The following is a 7,159-nucleotide window of genomic DNA, read 5'->3' on the forward strand; positions in this document are numbered from 1 at the left end:
CAGAGACTCTACTTCCTCAGACAGCTGAGGCGAGCTGGTCTGGGAAGTAGAGTCTCTGATGAGCTTTCTTGATCAGGCTGGTGGTGTTGTTGCTCCAGCTGAGGTTGTCATTCAGGTGTACACCCAAGTACTTGTAGCTGGAGACCACTTCCACCGCAGATCCTCTTATGTTCAGGGGGGTGTAGGTGTTTTTGTTCCTTCTGAAGTCCACAATCATCTCCTTTGTCTTCTTCACATTGATGTGAAGGTTATTCTCTTTGCACCAGCTCTCCAGGTGTTCCACCTCCTGCCTGTAGCTGGACTCATCATTGTTTGTGATGCATCCCACCACCGCTGTATCATCTGCAAACTTTACAATGTGATAACCTGGATGGGTAGGTGTGCAGTCATACGTGAGCAGAGTAAACAGGAGGGGGCTCAACACACATCCCTGAGGAGAGCCAGTGCTGAGGGTTATGGTGGAGGAGGAGAAGTTGTGGATCCTCACTGACTGTGGTCTGTTTGTTAAGAAGTCTAGTACCCAGTTGCAAATGGAAGGGCTTAGTCCTAGTGTGAGTACTTTGTCCATCAGGGTTTGGGGGATCATGGTGTTGAAGGCGGATGTGAAGTCCACAAAGAGCATACAGACGTAAGAGTTTTTCTGCTCCAGGTGGTTGAGTGCAGTGTGGACCACAGAGGAGATTGCATCCTCTGTTGATCGGTTCTCACGGTATGCATACTGATGAGGGTCCTCGTTGATGTTGATGGTTGTTTTGATGTGGGTCATGACCAGTTTTTCAAAGCATTTAGCGACTATCGGGGTGAGGGCCACTGGCCGATAGTCATTCAGACCAGTCACTGTAAAGCTCTTTCAATCAACCTTTATTTATACAGGTAAATCCCATCTTTGGGACTGGGATGATGGTGGCAGTCTTCAGGCAGGTGGGAACTGTCTCCAGGGTGAGTGAGGTGTTAAAGATGTCGGCCAGCACCTTGCAGAGCTGATCAGCACATTATTTCAACACTTTTCTGGGGATGTTGTCTGGGCCGGTTGCTTTGTGATGGTTAATCCTCTTGAAAGTACTCATTACTTCTGCTGAGGTCACGCTGTGATGCTCTTCATCTGGTGGTGAGGTGATTCTGGTGCTGGGTGGTCTGTTCGGGTCTTCAAAGAGTGTGTAGAACTTGTTGAGGGCACCAGGCAGAGATGGGTCTTTGGGGCATTGTTCACTCCTTCCTTTATAATCTGTTATGCACTTAATGCCCCCCCCCCCCCCCCCCACACACACACACACACACACACACATGCTCCGAGGGTCTTGTGAGATGAATTGACCTTCGATCCTCTGTGCATATGTGGCCTTGGCCTTCTTAATACCAGCAAACAGCTCTTTCCTTGTCCTACTCAGCTCCTCAGAGTTTCCAGACCTGAAGGCAGTGTTCCTGGCTGCTAGCAGGGTGCGCACCTCTGCATTCAGCCCAGGTTTTCTGTTTGGGTAGCTTTTAACATATCTGATAGTGGAGACGGTGTCAATACATGTACTAATGTAACCCAAAACTGAGCATGTGTATTGGTCCAGATCAAGCGATCCTCCATTTTCAGCAGTTTCTCTGAAAATCTTGTACTTTACATGTGGGTAAAATAAACATTCTGAAAATGGAAGAGAAGTGCTCCTCCTCTCCCTGCTTCAGATCAGAACACAATCTTACAGTACCCTGTTTATCTTTCAACTTATCCATCTCACAAGACGGTCAGACAGAGGGTATTTCCAATTCCCCTCTTCACTCCTTGTGGGTGTGTGGGTGTGTGGGTGTGTGTGTGTGTGTGTGTGGGGGGGGGGGGGGGGGTCGAGCTTGTGAGCCGAAGAACACCATCTGAACTGAGGTACCAGGGTGGTAGCATCATGTTGTGGGGTGTTTTGCTGCAGGAAAGACTGATGCACTTCACAAAATAAGTGGTATCAAGAGGAAAGAACATTGTTGAAATGTTAAAACAACATATTAAGACATAACCCAGGAAGTGCTTGGGTTCAAGTAGGTCTTCCAACTGCACAACAATCCTAAATATTCTGCCAAACTAGTTGTAAAGTGGCTGAAAGGCAAAAAAAAAAAAAAAAAAAATGTCAGTGTTTTGGAATCTGAAATCTCTTAAAACTGATGTCCCTTATTGCTGGGGGTTTTGAATGTTTGTAGTTTTTAAAGATGAGTGTTCTGGACTGGAATTGGAGGTGCAAGATATGAAAGTGGGTAGGAATTACATTGTGTATAAGCCAAGGTTCACATACTTTTGCCACTTACAAATATGTAATATTGGATCATTTTCCTCAATAAATAAATGACCAAGTATATTATTTTTGTCTCATTTGTTTAACTGGGATTTCTTTATCTACTTTTAGGACTTGTGTGAAAATCTGATTATGTTTCTGGTCATATTTATGCAGGAATATAGAAAATTATAAAGATTTCACAAACTTTCAAGCACCACTAGGTACATCTAAAAAAAATCATCAAAAAGTCCTATATTTCTGTCCGTCATTTCAGAAAATGAATTCATTACACATAGAGTAAAACATTTCAAGCTTTTATTTCGTGTAATTTTGATGATTATGGCGCACAGATAATGAAAACCCAAAACTCAGTAGCTCAGAAAATCAGAGTATTGTGAAAAAATCCATTTAACCCATCACACATGAGATATGAGTGGTGGGTTAAATGCAGAGCACAGATGTGGTCATTGAAACATACAATGATCACATTACATTCAAATCCCTCAGTGAGGGGAACATCGGTGTACCGCTTGTATCATCTGAGTTTTAGAGCCTCTAGGGAAGCAGGATGGTTGATTGGAGCTTTTTTCCAGTCAACTATGATTTTGTATTTCATACAGTATCTATACATGTTTGAACCTCAATATATTTATGAATTTTAACATTTTAAGTATTGTGGCATGTTGGCACAGTGACTGGAGCTTTCACCTCTCTGTGAGAAGGTCACAGGGCCACCGATCAGCCCGGGGCCTTTCTGGGAGGAGTTTGCACGTACAGTACTCCATGTGCATGCAGGGATTACTTTCCAGGTACTCTGGTTCCTTCCCACAGATCAACAACATAGATTTTAGGTTAATTAGTAACTCCTGCGTGTCAAACTCAAGGCTTGCAAGCCAAATCTGGTCCAACATCTTATCTACCCCCCCCCCCCCCCCCCCAAGATATTTTAAATGAAGAATATTTTTATTGCTTCTCATTTTGCTTTGAAAAATGATAAATACATAATTTAGTGCAGACTTCTCATGACAGCTGACTAAGTTTGAAGCCAGAAGAAAAGTTGGATTTTTCAGTCATCCTTGACTCGGATGTGGGCAAAGCAACAAAGACGGGCAAGCAAGACTTTAAAACTTTTACTGATGAACCTGCAACCAAGAAAAGATGTCGGAAATCGACTAAATTTGGCCTAAGTTTTTAACTTTGGCTCTCTTTTGTAACTGAGTTAGACACCCCTGCGAATTGTCCCTAGGTGTGAGTGAAAGTATAAATTCTTGTTTCATTGTCTCTGTGGCGCTGTGATGGTGCAGGTACCAGCTCCCCAAAGACCCATAAAGGAAAAGTAGGTAAAGAAAATGGATGGATGGAAAGTCATAATAATGAATTCTGAATTAATTGTACTTGATCGTTATATAATCTGATACAGTTTTTGAGATAACATTGATGTTGTGTTTCTCTGAAAACCTCTGCAGAGAGTGGTGAAGGCTGCACAGAAGTCTGTCTGAGTCAGCCTCCCCACCATCACAGACATCTACACGTCCAGGTGCAGGAAGAGGGCCACCTGCATCATGAAGGACCCCACTCACCCAGCACACACACTTTTTGCCCCGCTCCCCTCAGGCAGGAGGTTAAGGAGCATTAAGTGTAGAACCACTAGACTGAGGAACAGCTTCTACCCTGACTCATAAATCCCTAACCAAGATAACCACTATAATGTCACTTTAATTGGAGACATGTCACTTTATCCATGCTGCTGATTTCTTACCTTAAGCTGCTGTATTCATACCCATCTGCTCACAACAGACTCATGTTCAGGCTGCTGTTTAATGCACCATATTATATAACATTATTAGTGTTTAGCGTATATCTTAGACCTTTGTATACTGTTGTATACCATTTCTTTTTTATAGTTTATATTTTTGCTATTGTTGGATGTAACTGGGACCTTGAGTACATCATTTCATTCCACCTCATGTACCACATATGATGCGAATGATAATAAAGAAACTTGAACCTTTTATATAATCTGAGTTTCAAGATTGTTTGGATTCTGTTATAAATATTAAGGACATTTGATACTCGTGAACCCAAGAATCTTATGACTTCTTGCAGATAAGAATATTCTGTTTAGATTAATTAATTTTATGACCCATCACTGTGATTGGTTCTGAACAGTGGGGCAGGTTTCACACACTGGGTCACAAGCCCACACCCTGAGGGCTTCTGTCAACCTGAATGGCTTGTGGGTTGGAGATTGTGCAAATCGAGGGGTTTAGAAGATATAAACCCCTTGTTTTTGTGTCACAACTTCTTGAGATTCCTGTAATCTGAGGAACGAGCAACCTGCAATTGCATTTTACTCATTTTTATTCACCTATTTCCTTTATCCTGTTTATTTTTTTGCATAATAAATACCACAAGAGACTTGTACAATTATTGAGTCCACAATAGTCTCAGACAATCCACAACAGACCTTAAACTCATAATAATATATTTAAAACTCTTCATTGTGCATCTTTTGACATTTAAATTGAAATTAAATTAAACGTCACGGAACATTAGAGCTCATATTATCAAATTTCAAAACTCCTATTTATTGTAAATTACTTTAAAAGATAAAAGTCAGACAATAAACTCATTATTATAACTTTGAAACTTTCATTTATAACAAAGTCTTTTAAAGATCATAACGGTGATTTGGAAAAAAAAAAAAAACAGAATTAAACTCCTAATTCTGATATTGAACCTTGTAAATATGACGTATAAAAATCATTGTGGCTTTTAAGGATACAGTGACTGAAAATCATAAATATGACTTTGAAACCTATAATATTGACTTTTCCATGGACAAGTCAACACTATAAATTTATTACATTCCACCAAAAATCAGAGGATATTAAACCAAAGAAACAAATATAAAAATAACCTTTGTTAAACAAAGAGTTGCTGACTCAAACAGCAACAAGCTGTTTCCACAAGCTTTGTCAGTTTTTCTGTTTCTCATTCTGGTTGTTTGTCTCACATGATGACTTATGATTCACATGAGCATGCGCCTACATTCAGCATATTTCATCTCATTTTGTCAGCTGTCAGACTCTAACGTCAGACGAAATCCAAACACCATGGAGTCTGACAACAAAACAACTTTGTCCTCAGTCTTTATTTGATCAATGTTCACAACATTCTCACAGTGACCGACATCATTTGCATTGTTTATTCCAAGAACAACACTATCAACCACACATACATGCATATGAAGTGATATTAGGCAAATCTGTAATCCGAGGAGTCATCAAAGCTGCACTTGTGCTTAATCTGTCAATGATCAAAAGAAAATGTTCCTTTACCACAACTACTGCAGCAAAACAGTCCAATAACTGTGATAACAATGTTAATCGACATGTTGGTAATTGTTAATTAGCATTAATTAAACGTGAATCATTCTATTAAATGTATCAAACTTTTAGAGGAAATAAATCTGCTTAAACACACCATTGCAATGCCGAACCTCATCAGATATCTCTTATTTAAACATTTGTGAAATGTGTTAGTTGCACTTTTTTGCAACTGTAATGCTTTTGATTTGAAGCTGTAGATTCTGAGTTGCACCTGAATGCCCCATTCTCAAGTAGAAACAACTGTTCCCTGGCTTTAATGTGCTGAGGAGAACATGTGAGGCACACATGCTGCAAACTGAGGCCAGCGTTTGTTCAAGAAGTCAAGCAGCATTTGTTCAGGACAGTAAAAACTGGGAATGAATCAGTAAGATAACCCAGTACATAAGAAAATGATTGTACAAGTACGATGAAGGCAGGTTCATGTGAGTGCCTCTGCTGCTGTGGCAGCTGGTAAGATTTAACTTTCTGCTTTTTATTCAAACTTCAGGTGATTGTGACAAATATAAACAGGTTTACAAGCTGTTTCAAATTACACTGTTGACAGATTTACAAAATAATAATAATAATTCATTAGACTTCTGCATAGCTGAAAACATCAAGTGTTCTGTCTTGCTAATTTAGTGTGATGAACAGAGAATCAGTGAAAACAAGTGTCTTTAAAAGCCTGTTTTTGTTTGTCACTTGCAAACTACCATGACCGCTCTCTAGAGGAATAATAGCTCATTCTTTTACATTCATACAACAAATTTTTTTATTTGTGGTTCTAAACTGTGTGCTTTATTTATTTAAACTTTTTTGTATTTTCCGCATCTAATTTGCTTTGTCCATGTCAGCTAGACAGTGAATAAAAGCTTAAAGACGCAGATTATCCAACAAATATTCTGCCATGTTAAAAAATAAAATTATGAATTCCTACAAAAAAATATAGGAGCTACATATATATGTAACAGGCACCATGTGGGAAATTAAAAATAACAACAAAAAACATTAAAGAAATATTAAAATCTCTTCATTCTCAAGCGACCTCTTGAGATGAGTTTGAAAACCGAGTTAATCCCAGAATATTGTGTAAAACTTTAACATGGTACCATTTGTTCTACAGAAATTAACGTAGTTGCAGCCTAGTGCAAAAACAGTTAGAAATTAAAGGGATACCATATTTTCTGGTGAATAAGTCGCAGGTTTTTTTTCCATAGATTTGTCAGTCCTGCAATTTATAAGCTGAAACGACTTATATACATTTTTTTCCCCATATTCAAAATGCAATTTTTGACTGATGCTTTAAATTTCTAAGAACTGCAACAGCAAGTCCTCCTGTGCACGCTTACTTCACTCAGCTGGTGCAGGTGGAGGAATGCTAGAGGGCTAGCAGCTCTGGCTGTGATGGATGGATGGATGGATGGATGGATGGATGGATGGATGGATGGATGGATGGATGGATGGATGGATGGATGGATGGATGGATGGATGGATGGATGATGGATGGATGGATGGATGGATGAATGGATGGATGATGGATGG

The 7,159-nt window shown here is 39.6% G+C and overlaps 1 protein-coding gene across 1 annotated transcript in view; it reads left to right on the forward strand.

Annotated features, from left to right (window-relative positions):
- The window catches only part of LOC119407484 (5'-AMP-activated protein kinase catalytic subunit alpha-2-like), a 12,290-nt gene that overhangs the window by 266 nt on the left and 4,865 nt on the right, over window positions 1-7,159 (forward strand). The window lies entirely within an intron of this gene.

This window comes from Nematolebias whitei, chromosome 3 (assembly GCF_014905685.2).
Source record: "Nematolebias whitei isolate Nwh7 chromosome 3, NemWhi1, whole genome shotgun sequence".
NCBI classification, from domain to species: Eukaryota; Metazoa; Chordata; class Actinopteri; order Cyprinodontiformes; family Rivulidae; genus Nematolebias; species Nematolebias whitei.